Source organism: Camelus bactrianus, chromosome 6, assembly GCF_048773025.1.
Source record: "Camelus bactrianus isolate YW-2024 breed Bactrian camel chromosome 6, ASM4877302v1, whole genome shotgun sequence".
Lineage (NCBI taxonomy): Eukaryota > Metazoa > Chordata > Mammalia > Artiodactyla > Camelidae > Camelus > Camelus bactrianus.
In genome coordinates, this window is record NC_133544.1 from 67,280,105 (window position 1) to 67,302,683 (window position 22,579).

Sequence of the window (22,579 nt, forward strand, 5' to 3'; positions counted from 1 at the left end):
CCATATCGGCCAAAGCCCTGGTCGCTGCTCAACTCATTTATCACGTGGTAACTTTTTTCTTTAAAAGACTCCACTGTGGGGAAGAGTTCTAGAACTGTTGTTTGGAAAGGAGGGTCCAAATGCTGCTAAAGGTTTGTAGAAACCATTATTAAAATTGCTCTGAATTAAAGCACCTAAAAGAGTGGAGGCTTATATATCAGAGGCCCTAGGAAAAATATTGACTCCACTGTAGGAAGAAGCTCCTCTTTCATTTAACTGAGATTTACTCACCCTTGCTGAGTAGAGTGATACCTGTGGAATTTTTAAGTATCATTTTTGCCTGTTCTTTAAATAACCCATGTGTGCTGATAGTCTGACTAAGAGGCCATAAATTCGAGGTTGAATATTCCCCTTTGACTCTAGCTGCCCATTTCACCTGGCTATGATATATTCATGGAATCTAAGACTTTAAAGTTGGCCTGCACTGGGCTTGCCTGCTTGTGTGCCTCCGCGTCTGAGTCTCCTGGAAGTAACGTGTGCTTCAAGCCCACCGTGGCGTGAGGACAAAAGGTAAGATAAGGTAATGTTATAGTTATCAACTGCTTCATAACAAAACACCACCAAAATCTGGTAGATGAAATAAACAATAATCACTTCTTATTTTTCATGGTTTTTGTTAGTTTGAGGAGAACTCATCTGGACAGTTCTCACTTGGCATCTCATAGGTTTCTGTGATGTATCTGTTGGGTCTGCAGTCACCAGGATGGCTTGAGTGGGGCTGAAACATGCACACCCAAGGTGGCTGACTCACTTGGGTGAAAAAGTTGTTGCCAGCTCTAGGCGGGGGGCCTCAGTGCTTCTCTCCCTACAGGGCTGCTTGAGTGATCCGAGGTGAAACAGGTAATGCTTTTTTTGACAGAGGCTCAAAAGCCATATCCAGTCAGTTTCATCATGCTCTGTTGGTTGAAGCATTTACAGTGCTCCGCCCAGGTTGAGGGGGTGGAGAAAACCCGCCTCTCGATGGAAGAACATCAAAACCACATTGTAAATAGTATATGTGGTGCAACTGTCTTTGGAAAACACAATCTGTCTGAGTAGCTTGCCCTCTTCTATCTGGTCTTGTTCTTATTCTTGTCATAAAACTAAATTTTAGGTTATTTTCAAAATTGTCCCTACTTGTTTTCCCCAACTCTTCTTTCTCTCTGCCTGCGTATCAGAGCACAGAAATGTTTGCTTATTCCTCTGAATGCAGGCTTGTTTCTTTATTATTATTGAAGTATAACTGATTGACAATACTGTATATTCATTTCAGATGTACAGCGTAGTGATTCAGTATTCTTGCAGATTACAATCCACTGTAAGTTATTACAAGATAATGTGCTATATACATTAAATCCTTGTTGATTTTCTGTTTTGTATACAATCATTTATGTATGTTAATTCCATACCCCTAATTTGTCCCTCCCCATTTCCTTCTCTTTGGTAACCACAAGTTTCTTTTCTATGTCTGAGTCTGTTTCTGTTCTGTATGTATGTTCATTTGTATTATTTTTCAGATTCCACATATAAGTGAAATCATACAGTATTTGTCTTTCTCTGTCATATTTCACTAAGCATAATATTCTCTAGGTTCATCCATGTTGCTACAAATGGCAGTATTTCATTCTTTTTATGGCTGAGTAGTATTCCATTGTGTGTGTATACACGCTTTAATCCAGTTGTGTGTTGATGGGTACTTGGGTTGCATCCATGTCTTGGTTGTTGTAAATAGTACTGCTATGAATGTTGGGGTCCATATATCTTTTCAAGTTAGAGTTTTCATTTTTTTCTGGATATGTACCTAGGAGTGGAATTGCTGGATCATATGGTAATTCTATTTTTAGTTTTTAAAGGAACCTCTATGCTGTTTCCCATAGTGGCTATGCCAATTTACATTCCCTCCACCAGTGTAGGAGGGTTCCCTTTTCTCCATATCCTCCCCAACATTTGTTATTTGCAGACTTTTTGATGATAACCATTCTGACCAGTGTAACGTGATATCTCATTGCAGTTTTTTTCTAACTTTTATTGATTTATAATCATTTTACAATGTTGTGTCAAATTCCAGTGTAGAGCACAATTTTTCAGTTATACATGAACATATATCTATTGTCACATTTTTTTCTGTGAGCTACCATAAGATCTTGTGTATATTTTCCTGTGCTATACAGTATAATCTTGTTTATCTATTCTACAATTTTGAAATCCCATCTATCCCTTCCCACCCTCCGCCATTGCAGTTTTGATGTTCATTTCTCTAATAATTAGCAATGCTTACTATATGTATGTCTTCTTTGGAAAATGTCTGTTCAAGTCTTATGCTCATTTTTTGATTGGGCTGTTTGGGGTTTTTCTGATATTGAGTTGTATGAGCTATTTGTATATTTTGGATTTTAACCTCTCTTGTCACATCATTTGCAAATATTTTCTCCCATTCCATAGGTTGTCTTTTCATTGTATTGATGGTTTCCTTTGCTGTGCAAAAGCTTTTAAGTTTAATTAGGTTCCGTTTGTTTTTTAAAATTTATTTTGCTTTGGGAAAGCGATCCAAGAAAATACTACTATGATTTATATCAAAGAGGGTTTAGCCTATGTTTTCTTCTGGGAGTTTCATGGTTTCATGTCTTCCATTTACATCTTTAAACCATTTTATTTTTGTATATGGTGTGAAGAAATGTTCTAATTTCATTGTTTTACATGTGGCTATTCAGTTTCCCCAGCACCACTTGTTGAAGAAACTGTCTTTTCTCCATTGTATATTCTTGCCTCCTTTGTCATAGATTAACAGACCATAGACACATGGATTTATTTCTGTACTATTCTGTTCCATTGATCTGTGTCTGTGTTTGTGCAAACACCATGCTGTTTTGATTACTGCAGATTTATAGTATAGTCTGAAGTCTGGAAGGGTTATACCTCTAGCTTTGCTCTTTTTTCTCAGGATTGCTTTGGCAATTCAAAGTCTTTTGTGGTTCCGTATAAATTTTACAATTATTTGTCTAATTCTGTGAAAAATGTCCTGGGTGTGTTGATAGGGATTGCATTAAATCTGTAGATTGCTTTTAGTAGTATGGCCATTTTAATATTTATTTTTCCAATCCAAGAGCACAAGATAGCTTCCCATTTCTTCATCCATTTCTCTGAATCATCTTCAATTTCCTTCATGAATGTTTTGTAGCTTTCAGCATGTTAAGTCTTTAACCTCCTTGGTTAAGTTTATTCCTCAGTATTTATTTTATTGATGTGATTTTAAATGGGATTTTTAAAAACTTTCCCTTTCTGGTATTTTATCATTAGTGTACAGAAACACAGCAGATTTCTGTGTTTCTATTAACCATGTATCCTTCAACCTTGCTGAATTCATTTATTAGTTCTAATTGTTTTAGGTTGGAGCCTATAGGGTTCTCTCTATATATAGAGTATCTTATCATCTGCAAATAGTGGCAGTGTTAATTCTTCCTTTCCAATTTGGACACCTTTTATTTCTTTTTCTTACCTGATTGCTGTGCTAGGATTTCCAATACTGTGTTAAATAGAAGTGGCAAGAATGGGCATCCTTGTCTTTTTGCTGAATTTAGCAGGCTTTCAGCTTTTCACTGTTGAATGTGACATTGGCTGTCAATTTGTCATACATGGCCTTTACTATATTGAGGTATGTTCCCTTTATACCCACTTTGATGAGAGTTTTTATCATAAATGGATGTTGAATTTTGTCAAATGCTTTTTCTGCATCTATTGGAGATGGTCGTTTTTGTCTTCCCTTTTGTTAATGTGTATCGCAATGACTGATTTGAGTATGTTAAACAATCTTTGTGACCCTGGAATAAATGCAACTTGATCATGGTGTATGATCCTTTTTATGTATCGTTGGATTTGGTTTGCTAATATTTTGTTGAGGATTTTTGCATGTATATTCATCAAGGGTACTGGCTTGTAATTTTCTTTTTTTTTGGTAATGTCTTTGCTTTTGGTATCAGGGAATGGTAGCCTCTTAGAATAAATGTAGGAGTGTTCCCTCTTGTTCAGTTTTTGGGATAGTTTGAGAAGGATCAACGTAAGTTTTTATTTATATGTTTGGTAGAATTCCCTGGAGAAGCTGTCCAGTCCTGAATTTTTGTCTGCAGGGAGTTTTTTTTTAATTACAGATTCTATTTCATTTGTAGTGATCAGTTCAGATTGTTTCTTCTTGACTCAGACTTGGCAGGCTCTATGTTTTAGAAATTTGTCCATTTCTTCTAGATTGTCCAACTTGTTGCATATAATTGTAGTATTCTGAAGATTTTTTTTGTATCTCTGTTGTATCAGTTGTTATTTTTCCTCTTTCATTTCTTATTTGGGTCTTCTCTTTTCTTCTTGGTGACCCTGGCTAAAGATTTATCAATTTTGTTTCTCTTTCCCAAAAAAAAAAAAAACAAAAAAAAAAAACAAAAAAAAAACCTCTTGGTTTAGCTTTTTTCTTGGTTTTTTAATCTTTATTTCCTCTGTGATCTTTATTATTTCCTTCTACTGAATTTGGGCTTTGTTTGTTCTTTTGCTAATTCTTTTAGGTGGTAGGTTAAGTAAGCACTGCTTCTGTGTTTTCTTGTTTCTTTGGGCAGAACTGTGTAGCAGTGAACTTCCCTCTTACAACTTCTTTTGCTGCATTCCATAGATTTTGTCAAGTTGTGTTCTCTTTTGCATTTGTTTCAAGGTATTTTCTGATTTCCTTTAAATTTCATTTAATTTCTTTAACTTCTGACTTCCTCTTTAATTGGTTTTTTGTAGCATGTTGTTTAGTCTCCACGTATTTCTTCTTGTCCCATTCTTCTTTCTGTGGTTGATTTCTAGTTTTATGCTGTTGTGGTTGGAAATAATGCTTGATGTAACTTCTACCCTCTTAAATTTGTTGAGGCTTGTTTTGTGACCCAGTATATGGTCTACCCTGAAGAATATTCCATGTGCACTTGAAAAGGATGTGTCTTCTGCTTTTTTAGGATGTAGTGTCCTGCAGATATCAAGTCCAACTAGTCTACTGTGTCACTCAGGACTTCTGTTGCCACATGATCTGTCCATTGATGTCAGTGGGGTGTTAAAGTCTACTACTGTTATTGTATTATTGTCAGTTTCTCCTTTATGTATCTGTCTGCTCCTATATTGGGTGAGTATATGGTATGAGTGTAATATCCTCTTCTTGTGGTAATCCCATTATATAAGGTCCTTCTTTGTCTTTGTTTTAAAGTCATTTTTTTCTGATTTGAGCATTATAACTCCTACTTTCTTGTCATTTCCATTTGCATGAAATTTGCCCTGAAGTGTGTGTCTCTTCTAGGCAGCATATTGAAGAGTCTTATTTGTAATCCAATGAGCTACCCTGTTATCTTTTGATTGGAGCATTTAGTCCATTGACACTTAAAATAATTAATAGGTATGTACTTATTGCCATTTGTTTTCTAGTTGTTTTTGTAATTTTTCTTTCTTTTGTGTCTTCATTTTGTGCTTTGTTTTCCCCTGTCTGGTTTGATGATTTTCTATAGTACGCTTGAGTTCCTTTTTTTGTTTGCTTTTGTGTATCTATTAGAGGTTTTTGAGTTGAGGTTACTCTGGTGGTCATGTATGTTGATCCAAAATTATATCTGCTTGCTTTAAATTGATAAATTATTTTCTCTCCTCCTTCTGGAACCCCTGTTATGCATAGATTGGCACATTATATATTATCCCATAGATCTTCTGTATTGTTTTTTTTTTTTTCATTTGCCTTTCTGTCTGCTGTTCTGATTGGGTGATTTCCATCTATCTTCCAAATCACTTGTGTGGTTTTGTGTGTGTGTCATTTAGTCAGTTATGCACTAATTCTAGTTATGCACTAATTCTAGATTGCTTTTTATCTCAGAAATTGAATTATCTATTATGATTGGGTCATCTTTATAGTTTATAGTTCCTTGTTAAAAGGATCCAGGTTTATTTTGATACTTTTTAAATTCAGCATATTTACTACTAACATTTTTAACTCAATGTCTGGAAGACAGTTTCATTATTTTTTCAGGGGTTGTCTCTTGCTTTTCCAATTGTGAGTGGGTCTTCTGCATTTTAACCTTCTCTGTCTCTATGAATGTAGGAGAAATGGTACCTACTGTGGTGTCAAAGGATTTTTGTACGGTGGAAGCATTCTTAGGTAACCTTGTGTGCCCAGCATCTTCAGTGCGTGAGGGTTGGCTTGGATGTGGATGCCAGTCATGTCTTTCCTCACAGTGTGTGGCAGGACTTCCTCTATGCTCCATGGCTGCTGCCATGTCAGGGGCAAGGTCTGCTCCACTGTTGCTAGAGCAGAAAACCTGAGCTTTGGGCTCAGGCAGACTGTTCTCATTATGTTTTTCCTTGTCTCTGAACTGGAGCCTTTGCCCCAAAGGAGGGGAGTGGTAAAATGAAGCTCATGTGCGCACAGAGGTCTGATGCACTGCCTGTGTAGGTGTCTGCAGCTCTCCTCAAAATCAGCCCACAGTCGCATCCCTTTCCCTGTTGGGGTTGGCCCAGGTCTAGTGCAAGGTTGTGGCATGCAGTAGGTAGGACCAGAGCATTCATTAGCCTGGGACTGGGGGGTCAGGGTGTTGTGGTTACAGGAATTGAAGGGGCTGTGCCGCCACCAGAGGTCTGGGCTGCTTCTGGGGCACCAGCTGACCCTGCTGTACCTGAACCACATCCTGCCCCCCCGCTTCCTCTACATCCCTAGAGTCTCTTCCCAGGAACTGCCTGCCCCAGGTCTAGTGCAAAGCTGTGGGATGGAGTGAGCAGGGGCAGAGTGTTAGCTCTGCTGGGAAAGGGGATGCAGGCATACTGGTTACAGGTGCAAATGACTGTGCTGCCCTCAGAGGTCTGCACTGCTCACATGGCACTGGCTGAGCAAGCACCAAAAATAGCCACTGCTACTGTTCCTCTGGCCCACAGCCCAGGTCCCCTGGCCATCTCTCCAGCACTAGATCTTTTCCAAGGACCCTAGAACCTGGGCCCAGCTATGATGTTCAATGAGTGGGGCTGGGGTGTGTGGTAAGGTGGCAGGAGCCAGTGTGGTGTTCTCACTGCCGTGCACCTACACACTCCTTGCCAGTGGAGTCTAGGCTTCTGCAGCCCTTCTGCCTGTCACAGTGCTTATCCCAGCAGCCAAGGGGGCTTGTTAATTCCTCCAGGTGGGACGGGGATGCCCAGTCATGGCTAAACCCACTCGCACCGCCCAGTGGGGATCTGCCCCTTGCATCTCCCTTTTCCCCTTAGACTCCTCCCAGGGGCCCAGGTTCTGACCTAGTGGTTTCTGCCCTCCACCCCCAACCCAGTCACGAGGAAATCTTTCTGGCAGCACTGGTTGTATAAGAGTTCTACCGGTTTCCAGTTACTTTCCTATGAGAATTGTTCCATATGTAGATGTATTTTTGAGGTTTTCACAGGGGAGTTGAGCTCCACCATCTTCATCCCCCTCTCCAGCCATTCTTTATCTCTGAGGAAAATGAGATCCTAAATTGGGGTTTTGTAACCGCTGGTGGAGAAAAGGAATCAAAAAGGTGAGCCTAGGAATTTACTGTAAAAGCATAAGCCTGCATTTTCTACTGTAGTAGGAAAGACACTGACCCCCACTGAAGCTGTGCCTTGGAAAGCAATTGAACTTGCTTTTTCAGTGGTTAGAATAGAGCTTTGACTAATATAATAGTATGCAGGTGTTAACAATGGAATAGTATTCAGCCTTTAAAAGAAAATTCTATGCTGTAACACTGATGAACACTGAAGCCAAGATGCTAAGTGTTCCTCAGTCACAGAAAAACAAATATTATATGAGTACATTTATATGCAATGCATATAGAAGTCAAATTCATAGAGATAAAGAATAGAATGATGGTTGCCCAGGGGGTGGCTGGTGGAGAGAGGGAGTCAGAGTAGCTGTTTAATGGGTATGGAATTATTTAGCAACATGGAAACATTCTGGAGCTGAAAGGCAACAATGGTTCAACTAGATGAATGTGCCTAATGCCACAAGACTGCACATTTATAAGTGGTTCAAAGGGGTAATTGTATATTATGTATATTTTACAGTGATTAAAAATTAATTATATAAGTTAAGGGTTTGTAGAAATAGAAATTCCAGGTGCCATGTGTAGTGTTTTACATCAATTGCAGTTTGTTTAATCCTGATAATACTATGGAGGTAGTGATTACTACTATACTACCCATTTTACAGAAAAGAAAATTAGTGCTTGGAAAAGTTAAATTTCTCATGTAATTGGTAAGTAGAGAAAGCAGAATTCAGACACTCCTGAGAAACACTCTCAGCCACTATCCTCTCTAAAATCAGAGATAGTATTAGCTGACTCAGGAGGAAGGGGAATGTGTAAATAATACATCTCTGCTCTTTTAAACTTGATAAAACAAAATGTTAAGTATCTAGCCCAAGAGTATTAGAGCCAATAGTACTTCTGGAAAAGCTAAAGAAACCAATTGACTGGAGATATATATAGACATATATATATATCTATATATATATCCTTCAAGGATCTGCTAATACGTACCTTCTGGAATTTTCTTCATTCTACAGATGAGATGAAGTAGGATATAACAAGGCATAAATGAGTAGGAGTTGGTGAGAACCACACGAGGAATACTATAAGACGAAGAAAAGCAGTCATTTAGTCTACCTCAGAGTAGTTATCCTAAATAAAGTAAGCTTGTAATGAATGAATCAATCTGGAACTTTATCTGATAAGGTAAAAAAGCATCCTTGCCCCAGAAAAGGCTATTTAACCAAACTGGATCACACAGTGCTAGAATTTCCAGAGCCTTCTACCAATATTGTGGTATGTCCATTGCTTGATTTGAGGCCAAACTGAGATCCAGCTGGACCTCATTTAGAGTCGTTTTGAAGATACTTGCTATTGAAATTAAATCCTGCTCAGAGAGTATTTTATTGTTAGTGAAAGAACCGCCTATGAATAAATAATTGTGCTCAATTCTCATGCTGGCCCGAACCAGGAATACAAAGAAAATGCCCTCACTCACGCTTGGTTCAGGTTCCAGGAGACATCAGGAGTTACCAAATTACTTTGCCCTCTTTCAAACTTCCAGCCTAGTTCCAAATAACAGAATGGTTTAGTCACCTTTGAGACATTATTGAATTTAGGGGATTTGTCCCACAGATGAAGAAAGCGGGACTAAGCAGAGAGTGTGCTAACCTAGAAAGTCAGAGCACCCCTGCTTCTCAGCTTTCACTTCTGGTTTTGTGTGTCAGTTAAGAGAACACTGACCTCACCCAGCTCTCCCTGGGGCCATCTTACAGTCTCACCAGAGAGGCCCTTTCTGTTGTGAGTCCCTCTTCTCACTGGTCCCCACCCAATGGTAACTTAGATTATCTTTTAGTGCAGACTTTAATCTATATGCCCAGATTTTAATCTGCATGCCCTTGAATGAGAAGTCATGACCTTAAGAACTACAGGGGCAGCAAAGCCTAAGAAAAACACATCTTTGGCTTTAGGGTTAGACTCCACCTTCTATCCCAGCTCTGCCACCTACTAAGCTGTGACCTAACGCAAGTTACAACATGCTAAACCTCGGACCCTCATCTAAAGATGGAGGTAAATCTCTAAACAGAGTGCCTAAAGGTTGTCAAAGGTACAACAAAATAAGGCAGAAGTTCCTGATACAAAGTAAGTATTTCCTTCTAATAAGCAAAGCAGTACTGATTCTCTTTCTGTTGGGATCCATCCCCTCCTGACCTTCCCAACGGGACAGAATTGTCCCGTCTCCTCAACCCAAGCCTTGTCACTGTATTACCAAGTTTGCATGTGAACTGATGTCTTTTGGCCCTTCTCATTCTTCTAGGTGACACTTTTTTTTCAGTTCTAGTCACCTCACAACCATGTATCGCTGACATGGACTTTCTGCACTTCACTTTGCTCATCTATTTGGACTAGATGCTTTTCAGGATGCCCAGTTCTAAATCCCAGAGGGAATTTAGGATTCTCTGAGCTGCTATTACAGAAATCATCTTGTAAGTCCTTGTCTTCAAGACACAATATACCAAGAAGGAAACCCTCCATGAATGGAAATGGAGGGGCACTGACAGTCACTCAGTCTTTGAGAGTGGGTCATTGAAGTTTAGAAATGAAGATTGGTTCTTAAGACATTTCTCAAGACAAATGTTTAAATAGCAAGAAGGGTTCTGGTGTGGCAAAGAAAAAGAGCCTCTACCATGTGGCAGGATGGCCCACGTGAGAACCATGCAACGTAAATAGGACTTACCTGCAACTGGATATACGGCAGGGTGTACTCCAGGCAGCAGGAAGGTGTGTGTGCATAAACATCCCCATGTCAAACTTGGATACAGTCTCCACTGAGGACAACTAGTAAAGCAGGGTAATACTTTAATTAGGGGGACAAAAGTGGAAATCAGAGACCACTATAATTTTAACTCCCCAAAAGGGCATTTTAAGTAGCAGGGGGTATCTGGTAATATCTGGCAGCATTTTAACTGGGAAGAGGTTCTGTTGGTGTCTATTGGGAAGAGGCTGAGATACTAAATATCCTGTAAAACACAGGAAATACCTTCCCAGTAAAGAATTATCCAGCTTAAAATGTCAACAGTGCCAGGTACAATAATACCAGACTGCTGCCTTTGTTCTCAGGTGCCTGGGACAGATATTTTTTTTTCCCCCTGGAAGAATAGAACATCATCCTAGATCTATAAAAACAAACCCCTTTTAAAAAAATAGTCTTGCCACACAATCAAGAATAAACAAGCTTAGGAGGAGACAGTTATACACGAGAAGCAGTAGGAAAAATGTCATTAAAAGCTAATATGCAGAGGCCCCAGATATTGGAAGAAGTGTAAGTAGATTGCCAACATTTCTAAAGAACTGAAAACCACAGAAAATTACAGAGCAGATTTAGCAGAGGGAAAAAAATGTCAGAACTGAAAAATACAATCCCAATTAAGAATGCACTGGTTGGGTATAGTAGCCAATTAGAAATAATTTAATAGAGGATTAGTGAACTGGAAGACAAATCAGAAGGAAATATTCAAAATGAAACTCAGGTAAAACACCCAAGAAGGTAAGAAAAAGTAACTGATACAGTGAAAACAGATGTAGCCAAGCGGTTCTGGACTTGGGGATAGAATTTTCAAAAGCCAAATAAACATAGGAACCACCAGCTCCAAGAAGGGCTGAGGAACCAAAGCAATGTAAATTAAAAGCAATCTACTCCTAGACACATCATAACTTGAGGAAATTTTTTTTAAATCTTAAACGCATCCACAGGAAAAAAGACCTTAAACTAGTGGGTCATTATAGTAGGATGGTACAACTGTCCCCCCTTGTTTGCAGGGGCTGTGTTCCAAGACCCCCACTGGATGCCTGAAACCAAGTAGTTCCAAACCCTATGTGTACAAAGTTTTTTCCTATACATACCTATGATTGATAGTTTAATTTATGAATCAGGCACAGCAAGCTTTACAGTAACTAATAAAACAGAAAAGTTACACTGTAACATAAAAATTATGTGCCTATGGTCTCTTTCTCCCTCAGAATATCTTATTGTACTATTCTTACCCTACTTGAGATGATGCAGTGCCTTCATGGTGAGATGAGAGGAAGTGAGGTGAAGAGTCAAAGGGAGGATCATCTGCTTCAGGTGGTCCCAGATCCCTGGTCCATGACAGTGTCGATGGCTGGGGATCTCCTGAGCAAGACAGAGCTGGACAGGGAGGGATTACCGTGCTACTCAGAACAGCGCCAAATTTAAAACGTAGACAATCCCAGAAATAAACAATTCCTATGTAGTATTTTCTGAACTACACATGGTTCACTGTGGGTAACTGAAACCACGGGAAGCGAAACCACAGATAAGGGGCTAGTACTACAGATTTAAACTCACAGCAGTGATTATATTAGGAAAATAGATTATTTACTCCAATTAAATTCTGTCAGCTGAATTTCTTGGAGGAAAAAAGCCCTTGTATTTGACAAGATATTTATGGATTCCAAAAAGGTTAAAGTCAAAGGATGATAAAGTGTACAAATGTATCATTTAAAGTTTCAGGAATTGAGCTGACAGCTAATTTTATAAGCTAAACAATGAAATCCAGGAGATAATGGCATGATTTATTCAGTATTCAAGAAAATGAGACTTTTTGAAGCCCTGTCCTAGAACTAATGTAGCTATATTAGCATCATTTAAGGCTACTGGAAGGTAGAAAGCATTACTGTAGATTAAAAAGGGGACATTTCACAATGATAAAAGACTTACCAGGAAAATAATTTTAGATTTTAATCATCTCATGACATATCCTCGGAATACTAGAGGAAAAACAGAACCATAAAGAGAAATAGACAAATTCAAACTATGAGAATAACTAATAAAACACAAAAGAAATAAGATTTGAACAAGACATTTTCAAAAATTGATTGTTATTAGGCCATAAGACAAGTCTCAAAAGGAACTGAATCTACTTAATTACATTTTCACAAAGCATATTCAACTAATCATTTTTAAGCTAGAATACTTCCATAAATGTAGAGATTCACTTCTAAATAACCAGCAGGTAAAAATAAATCATGATGTAAATTAGAAGATAATTTGAGCTCAGTAGTTTGAGGAAAAATCATGTAGAATGTAGTAAAATCAGTGTTTATACATTTAAGATAGTAACTTCTACATACAAAAGACAGATCAATTTTAATGAGCTAACATCTACCAAGGAATTAGAAAAACGGTGAATTTGAAAGGTTAAAATACTGACAAAGCCAAAATTTGATTCTTTAAAGAGTCTAATAAACTTTTCAAACTTTGGACAAGACGATCAAATCAGAGAGACATACAAGAAACCAGTATCAAACATGGAAACAGCCTAAATGTCCATCAACAGGTGACTGGATAAAGAAGAGGTGGTATATTTATACAATGGACTACTACTCAGCCATAAAAACCAACAACATAACGCCATTTGCAGCAACATGGATGCTCCTGGAGAATGTCATTCTAAGTGAAGTAAGCCAGAAAGAGAAAGAAAAATACCATATGAGATCGCTCATATGTGGAATCTAAAAAACAAAAACAAAAACAGCAACAACAAAAAAAACAAAGGATAAATACAAAACAGAAATAGACTCACAGACATAGAATACAAACTTGTGGTTGCCAAGGGGGCGGAGGGTGGGAAGGGATAGACGGGATTTCAAAATTGTAGAATAGATAAACAAGATTATACTGTATAGCACAGGGAAATATACACAAGATCTTATGGTAGCTCACCGAGAAAATGTGACAATGAATATATAAATGTTCATGTATAACTGAAAAATTGTGCTGAACACTGGAATTTGACAACATTGTAAAATGATTATAAATCAATAAATGTTAAAAAAATAATGAAAGTAGGGACATGGGATATTAATACATATGCTGTAGAAGGTAAGAGAATTATTGAAAAACTGTATACCAATATGTCTTAAAACATAAGTAAAATGGAAAATTTAATATCCAATTAACCAAAAACTAAGAATAGAGTATCTGAATTTTTTTATTAAAGAAATTGAACATAATTAGAAGTCCAAACACAAAGCTTTCACTAGCAAAACTAATTTAGGGAAAAGAACACCAATCTTCCAGAGAATTAAAAAAAAAAGATGACAGATCAGCCAAGATGGCCAAGACCCTGAGCTCACCTCTGCTCGTGGGCACACCACAATTACAACTGTTTACAGAACAACCGTCCATGAAAAAGACCAGAACATACCAGAAAAGATCTACAACTAAAGATATGAAGAAGGAGCCAAAACGAGACAGGTAGGAAGGGCCAAATCACAGTACAGCCCAGTCCCATACACTCGGGTGGATGGACCACAAAAAGGAAAAGGACAGTGGCAGAGGCCTTCCCCAAGCAGTGAGGGGTCTGAGCCCCACATCGAGCTCCTCAGCCCCAGGGGTCCTGCATCAGGAAGACAAGCCCCCAGAATGCTTGGCTCTGAAGGCCACTGGAACTTACTCTGGGAGTCCCAGAGGGCTAAAGGAAATAGACTCCATTCTCAAAGGGTGCACACAAAAATCTCACATGTTTAGGGACCCAGGCAAGCAGGAGAAATCTGAAATGAATCTGGATCAGACCTACCTTGTGATCTTTCAGAGTCTCCCAGAGAGGCAGGGGACAACTGGAGCTCCCCCTGGGGACACAGACACTGGTGGCAGTCATTTTGGGGAGGTTGTTCCACCACATGGACACTGGTGCTAGCAAGCACCACTGTGGAATCCTCCCTCTAGCTTGTTAGCCTCAGAACCCAGTCTCGCCCCTTCCCAAGGGCCTGTAGACACCAGGGAAGGGGCCCAGCCCCAGGAAATGGTAGCCCCCCAGTCTGCAGACCCAGCCCATCCACCAGCAAGCCAGCACCAGCCCAGGGACCAACCACCAGCAGGCCAACACAAGCTTCAGGACATCCTGGACTCCACAGCCAGCTGTGTCAGCAATCAGCCCCACCCACCAGCAGTCTAACAGCAGCTCTGGGTCCCCCGAGCCCTATGGCCATACCCTAGGACTCAGTTCTGCTTGCCAGTGGCCAGGCAGTAGCCCCAGCACCTGGCAGTAGCCCCAGGACCTGTGGGGAGCTGCAGCCAGCCACTCTGTGACCTAGCCCTGCCAGCCAGTGGTCAGTAGCCTATGCAAAATTTAAGTCTTAGCAATCAACGAGACCAGGGGGCCAACCAAGACTACCGAAGTACCCACAGTCACCAGCCCACCACAGCAGAAGGACCCAAGCAGCCCACACAGGGGGCAGCCCTAGAGCACAGAGCTCTGGTGACGAGAGGACAGCATGCTGCTGGGACCCATGGGTCATCTCCTACAAAGGCCACTTCTGCAAGGTTGGGAAATGTAACCAACCTACCAGATACTAGAAATAGAAACAGAAATTTAGGCAAAATGAATTAACAGGAACACGTTACAAACAAGTAAGAGAAACCGCCAGAAGAAGAAAGATTATTGAAGAACTCAGGAGAAGACTAGGTGAACAGATCAAGATGTTAGAATTTTTTAAACCGAGAGTTGGAAAATATATAGAAACGAACAGATGAAGGGTAACTGAAATGACAAAGATGCTAGAAGGTACTAACAGACTAAATGACGCATTCCTTTGTTTCAGTAAGCCAGAAGACAGCAATGGAACCACTGATGCTGAACAGAAAGAAAAGAACTTAGGACAGTTTACAAGACCTCTGGGACAACATCAGGCATACTTACGTTTGCAGGGTCCTGGAAGAAGAGAGAGTGGACAGGGATAGAATATATTTGAAGACCTAATAGCTGAATACTTCCCAAATCTGGGAAAGCAAACAAACATCCAAGTCTAGGAAGCATAGAGAATCTAGACTAGATTGATCCAAAGAGGACTACACCAAGACACACTGTCATTCAAGCGGCAAAAATCAAAGATAAAGAGAATATTAAAAGCGTCAAAGGAAAACAAACAAGTTACAGACAGGGGAACTCCCATAAGGCTATCTATCAGATGACTTTTTAGCTGAAACTCTGCAGGCCAGGAGGGAGTGGCATGATATATTTAGTGACGATAAAGATAAACCTACAACCAACAATACTCTACGTGGCAAGGCTCTCATTTAGATTGGATAAAGTGGTAGAGCATGTGCTTAGCATGCACAAGGTCCTGGGTTCAATCCCCAGTACCTCCATTAAAAAAAAATAAAAAATAAACCTAATTACCTCCCCTCCCCCCAAAAAACAAACAGATTTGATACGGAGATGAGCAGTTTCACAGACAAGCAAAAGCCAAGTTCAATGTCACTAAACCAGCTTTGTGAAAAAAGTTAAACAGATTTCTAAGCAAAAAAGAGGCCATAACTAAAAACATGAGAATCACAAAAGGAAAATCAGTGAAGGCAAATCCACAGTAAAGGTAGAAAATCCAACAAGCATAAAAGTGAATAGGAAGATTAAAATAAAGTAGTAAAATTATCTATATCCACAGTAAGCAGTTAAGGGCTACATCGAACAATTAAATGTAAACTATGATGTCAAAAACAGTAATCATGAAGAGAGTACAAATGCAGGGTTGTTAAAATTAAAATTAAGAGATCAGCAACTTACATCACGTATGCAGAGAGGACTTTATGTAAACCTCATGGTAACCACAAACCAAAAATTTACGCTAGATAAACACAAAAGAGAAAGAAGTCTAAACATAACACTCGAGAGTCATCAAATCTCAAGGGAAGAGAAGAAAGGAACAGAAACACTACCAAAAACACCACCAAAACAATTAACAAAATGGCAATGAAAACATATTACTTTAAATGTAAATGGACTTTAAATGTAAATGGACTAAATGCTCTAATCAAAAGACAGAATGGCTCAATGGATATAGGAACAAGACCTGTATATATGCTTCCTACCAAAGACTCCTTTCAGCTTTAAAAACGGTGAGGGGACGGGAAAAGGTATTCCATGCTAATGGAAATCCAGAGAAAGCCAGGGTAGTGATACCTGCATCAGACAAAACAGACTTTAAGACATAGACTGTTAAACACAAGACAAGAGACAAAGAAAGATATTATGTAATGATCAAGGGATAAATCCAAGATGTAACAACTGTAAATATATATGCACCCAACATAGGAGCACTTTAATCCTTTCTGGCCAGGAGGCTGTTAGACTAGAAATCAACTACAAGGGGAAAACACTGCAAAACACAAACACGTGTAGCTAAACAGTATGCTGCTACGCAATGGGTCACTGAAGAAGTCAAAGATGAATACCTGGAGACAAAAGGAAACACACACAGTGATCCAAAAATCTATGGGACGCAGCAAAAGTGGTTCTAAGGGGGGAGTTTATAGCGATACAAGCTTACCTCAGGAAACAAGAAAAATTTCAGACCAACTTTATCATACCTAAAAGAACTAGAAACAACAACAACAAAAAAACAAGCAAAGTTACAAGGAAATCCTAAAGATCAGAGTAGAAATCAAGAATATAGAGACTAAAAAATAGAAAAGACTCGTGAACCTAAGATTTGGTTCTTGGTAAAGACGACAACATTGATAACCAGTTAGCTAGAGGCATTAAGAAAAAAGAGGGCCCCAAATCAATAAAATCTCGAAGGAAAAGTTACAACTCACACCCCAGAAACACAAAGGACCATAAGAGGTAACTAGGAAAAACTATATGCCAATAAAATCAGACAGCTTAGAAGCAATGGACAAATTCCTAGATACATAAAATCTCCCAGGAGTGAACCAGGTAGAAATAGAAAATACAAACAGATCAATGACCAGCAGAGTAACTGAATCAGTAATTTAAAAACTCCCAAACAGAAGTCCAGGACTGGATGGCTTCCTAGGTGAATTCTACCAAACATTCACGAGAAGAGTTAACACCTACTCTTCTCTAACTATTCCAAAACATTGCAGAGGAAGGAATACTTCCAAATTCATTCTATGAGGCCAGCATCACCCTGATACCAAAAGCAGACAAACATATACAAAAAAAATTACAGGCCAATATCACTGGTTTACATAGATGCAAAAATCCTTAAAATGTTAGCAAGCGAGATACAACAATTAAAAAGATACACCATAATCAAGTGGGATCTTTTTTTCCAGGGATGCAAGGATGGTTAGTATCTGCAAAGTCAGTGTGATATGCCATTTAACAAACTGAATCAAAGCCATATGATCTCAATAGATGAAGAACCTTTTGATAAAATTCAACATCCATTTATGATAAAAAAAAAAAACTCTCCATAAAGTGGGCATAGAGAGAATGTACCTCAACACAGTAGAAGTCGTATATGACCAGCCCATAGCTAACATCATACTCAACAGTGAAAAGCATTTCTCTAGGATCAGAAAAAAGACAAGAATGCCCACTCTTGACACTTTTACTCAATTTGGTATCCAAAGTTCTAGCCACAGTAATCAGTCAAGAAAAATAATCCAAATTGGAAAGGAAGAAGTAAACCTGCCACTGTTTGCAGGTAACATACTACTATACAGAGCAAATTCTCCAGACACCACCAAAAGTCTTCTAGATCTCGATGAATTTGGTAAAGTTGCAGGATACGAAATGTAGAGAAATCTGTTGCATACCTATACACTAACAATGATCAATCAGAAGAGTTTACAAAAACAATCCCATTTACCATTGAATCAAGAAGAATAAAATGCTTAGGAATAAGCCTAAGGAAGTAAAAGACCTGTTCTCAGAAAACTAAGACACTGAGGAAAGAAACTGTGTCATCTTTGAACAGGTGAAAAGATACTGTGTTCATGGATTACAAGAATTAATGTAGTTAAAGTGACCATACTACCCAAAGCAATCTACAGAGTCAGTGCAATCCTTATCAAAATATCAGGATACCAATGGTATTTTTCACAGAACTGGAGCAACCCTAAAATTTGTATGGAAACACAAAAGACCCCCCAAATAGCCAAAACAATTTTGAGGTGGAAGAACAGAGCTGGATGTATCATGCTCCCCCACTTCAGACTATACTGCAAAGCTACTGTAATCAAAACTGTGGTATTGGCACAAAGGCACACAGAGCAGTGGAACAGAGCAGACAGTCCAGAAATAAAGCCATCCACTTATGGTCAGTTAATTTACAACAAAATTATTAATTTACAACAAAAGGTCAGTTAATTTACAACAAAATTGTTAATTTACAACAAAAGGCAGGAATATACAGTGGAGAAAAGACAGTCTCTTAAGTGGTGCTGAACAGCCACATGTAGAAAAATTACATTAGAACATTCCCTCAAAGCATATACAAAAATAAATTCAAAACGGATTAAAGTCTTAGAGATTTGGAAACCATCAAACTTCTTGAAGCAAGCACAGGCGGAACAGTCTGACATAAATCATAGCAACATCTTTTTGCATCTGCCTAAGGCAGAGGAAACAAAAGCAAAACACACCAAATAGGACCTAATTAAATTTAAGAGCTTTTGCACAGCAAAGGAAACCATTGAGAAAATGAAAAGACAACACACTGAATGGGAGAAATTATTTTCAAGTGTCATAACAATCTATAAGGGGTAAATTCCAAAATTTATCAACAGCTCATACAACTCAACATCAAAAAAGCAACATGAAAAAAAATGGGCAGGAGATCTGAATAGATGTTTTTCAAAAGAAGACATACAGATGGCCAACAGACACATGAAAAGATGCTCCACATCACTAATTGGAGAAATGCAAATCAAAACCACAATGATTGTAAATCAATTATACTTCAGTTAAAAAGGCCACGATGAGCTATCACCTCACACCTGTCAGAATGGCTACCATCAAAAAGAACACAAGTAACAAAGTTGGTGAGGATGTGGAGAAAAGGGAACCCTTATATACTGGTGGGAATATAAACTGGTGCAGCCACTGTGGAAAACAGTATGGCGATCCCTCAAAAATCTAATAATAAAATTACCATATGATCCAGCCATTCCACTCCTTGGTATATATCCAAAGAATACAAACACTAATTCAAATCAATACATTCACCCCAGTGTCCATAGCAGCACTATTTACAATAGCTAAGACATGGAAGCAACCTAAGTGTCCAACAACAGATGAATGGATAAAGGTGTGGTATACATACACACACAATGGAACACTGCTCAACCATAAAAAAGAAAAATACTGCCATTTGCAGCAATGTGGGTTGATGTAGAGAATATGCTAAGTGAAATGAGTCAAACAGAAAGACATTACTTGTGTGGAATCTATGTCAGTATTAAAAAAGAAAGACTCAGACATAGGAAACTAGTGTTTACCAATGGGGACAGGGGAGGAAGGAGCAGATGATGGGTTAAGAGGGACAAACTATGTATATAAGCTACAAGGATGTACCACACAGGGAATACAGCCAAAGTTTGTAATAACTATCAATGGAGTAATTTTTAAAAATCGTGAGTCACTATGTTGCATACCTGAAATTTATACATAGTGTAAATCAGCGGTACCTCAATTAATAAAGGCAAAATGCAAAATAATGACAAAGTAAACTTGATACTCAAATCTAATAAAGGCATATAAAGGAAAATTACAGGTGATGTTCAGGCATAACCTTTGAACTAAAAATCCTGAACAATTTTAGCAACCAGGATCCACCTACTATATAAAAATATACCATGACTAAATTGGGTTTATTCTAGGAATGTTAAGATTATTTAATACTGGAGGGGGAAAGAAAATCAAGCAATTTATTCCACCACAGGAACAGAATAAAGGGGAATAATAACCATCTCAATTGATATTCCCCAAAAGCATTTGATGAAATCCAAATTTAAAAACTCTTACCAAAGTAGAGAATGTATTTTCGTGCAGCCATTATGGAAAGCAATATGGAGATTCCTTAAAAAACTAAATATAGACTTACCATACAATCCAGCAGTCCTATGCATGGGCATACATCTGGAGGAAACTAGTTCCAAAAGATTCATGCACCCCAATGTTCACAGCAACACTGTTTAAAATAGTTAAGACATGGAAGCAACCTAAATGTCCATTGACAAATGACTGGATAAAGAAGTTGTGGTGTATATATATACAATGGGATACTTCTCAGCCATAAAAAGAATAAAATAATGCCATTCGTAGCAACATGGATGGACCCAGAGATTGTCGTATTAAGTAAAGTAACCCAGGAAAAGAATACCATATATCACTTATATGTGGAATATATTTTTTAAATGGCACAAATAAACTTATTTACAAAACAAACAGGCTCAGACATAGAAAACAAACTTATGGTTACCGGGGGGAATGGGTGGGAGAAGGGATAAATTGGGAGTTTACGATTTGCAGATACTAACTACTATATATAAAATAGATAAACAACAAGGTCCTACTGTATAGCACAGGGAACTATATTCAAAATCTTGTAATAGCCTATAATGAAAAAGAATATGAGAAGGAGTATGTATATAACTGAATCACCATGCTGTACATCAGAAATTAATGCAACATTGTAAACCAACTATACTTCAAAAATTAAAAAACTAAGTAGAATACAGTAGGGCTTCCTAAATCTAATAAAGATCTATTTTTAAAAATCTAAGCAAACACACTTAGTGGTAAAATGTTGAAAGCTTTCCCCTTTGAGATTGAGAATAATCTCTAATCACGTTTATTCTGAATGATGAACAGAAACAGTGCAATAATGTAAGAAAATTAAAATGTGAAAACTGTAGACATTAGAGTGGAAGAAATAAAATTTATATGTATAATGTACATATATAAACCAAAATAATCTATAGACAAATTAGAATGAGCACATTAAAGTTGTTGGATGCAAGATAAATATATTTTAAATAAAATTTGTCGCTGATAAATACACAACTCTTTAAAAAGATACCGTTTACAACAGTGTAACAAAATACCAAGTACCAAGGATCAAATCTAGCAAAATACCTGTTCAGTCTCTACAGAGACGATGATCACTATTTTGAGTAAAGATATAAACAAGTAGAGAAACCTATTTATGCAGTGACTGCTTTAGGTTGTTAATTTACCCATAACTGATTAACAGATTTCAAGCAATTCCGCTTGAAATCCCAATAGGTCTCACAGTGAAACTTGCCAAGCTGATTCTAATATGTTGAATGTCAAGTGTCAAGAAAACAGCCAAGACGCTTTTGAAAAGAGGTTAAAAAGTGTCCTCAGATATAAAATTTTCAAACTATAGATATTATAGCAGTGTGGTACTGGTGCAAGGATAAACAAAAGTAGAATAGAGCCCCCAAACAGACCCATATATGGACACATGATCTGTGACACAGCACTCAAAGAAGTGGAAAAGGATGTTCACAATAAAGGGTGCCGAGATAGTGCTGTATTTACACAGGAGAAAGAACTTGAACTCTTGCTCATGTTATACACACGTATCAATTGCAGGTGTTTCGTAGCTCTAAATGTGAAAGGCAAAGCAGTCGAGTTTTTAGAAGTCTGTCTTCCTGATTTGGGCAAAAGGGAAAGATTTTTTAAACAGTGCGCGCACGCACGCGCGCGCACACACACACACACACACAATTACCAACCAGGAAGACTGATAACTTTCCTACATTAAAACTAAGTGCTTCTGTTCATCAGGACCACGTTCATCTCTCCTCACTCACAGCAAGCTGAAACTCTGAGACACAGAGGTTTCCAGCAAGGAGGGTTCATTTCCAAGGCACCCAAACAAGGGAACAGGAGAGCAAATCTCAAACCCACCTCCCTGAAGGCAAGTGGCTCAGGGTCCTTATGGGGTAACAAATAAGGAAGCAGGGATGTCTGAGGCATGGGGAAAAGTGATTAGAAAAAGGTGCAATAGTGGTCATTCTGCCCAGTCCTAACTACGCTCCAGGCCCCTGCACATTCAAAAGGTCATTAAGTGGACATTCACGCATGCCCAGTTGGAGGGTGGTTGGTCCTATCCAGAATTAACCAGCTCAGCTGAACTAGATGCAACTCACACTCCAAGTTCCTGGAAAATCACTCAAGCAAACATCTTACTGTTTAGGCTACGAGTTGCTTGGAAGACACCCAAGTCTTAAAACCACCTTC

At 38.5% G+C, this 22,579-nt stretch overlaps 1 long non-coding RNA gene across 7 annotated transcripts in view; it reads right to left on the reverse strand.

Annotated features, from left to right (window-relative positions):
• Nucleotides 1–22,579, reverse strand: part of LOC123619697 (uncharacterized) — a 31,567-nt gene that overhangs the window by 3,535 nt on the left and 5,453 nt on the right. For 6 of the 7 annotated variants that reach the window (XR_012507608.1, XR_012507607.1, XR_012507610.1 and 3 more), the window contains 5 exons: nucleotides 20,412–20,498; nucleotides 12,277–12,326; nucleotides 11,580–11,724; nucleotides 10,273–10,373; nucleotides 8,547–8,638 (listed from right to left, as the gene is read on the reverse strand). This is a non-coding gene — a long non-coding RNA (uncharacterized LOC123619697). Of the gene's footprint in view, nucleotides 1–8,546; nucleotides 8,639–9,033; nucleotides 9,101–10,272; nucleotides 10,374–11,579; nucleotides 11,725–12,276; nucleotides 12,327–20,411; nucleotides 20,499–22,579 lie in introns of all 7 variants that reach the window. The other variant, XR_012507609.1, reaches the window with a different exon arrangement.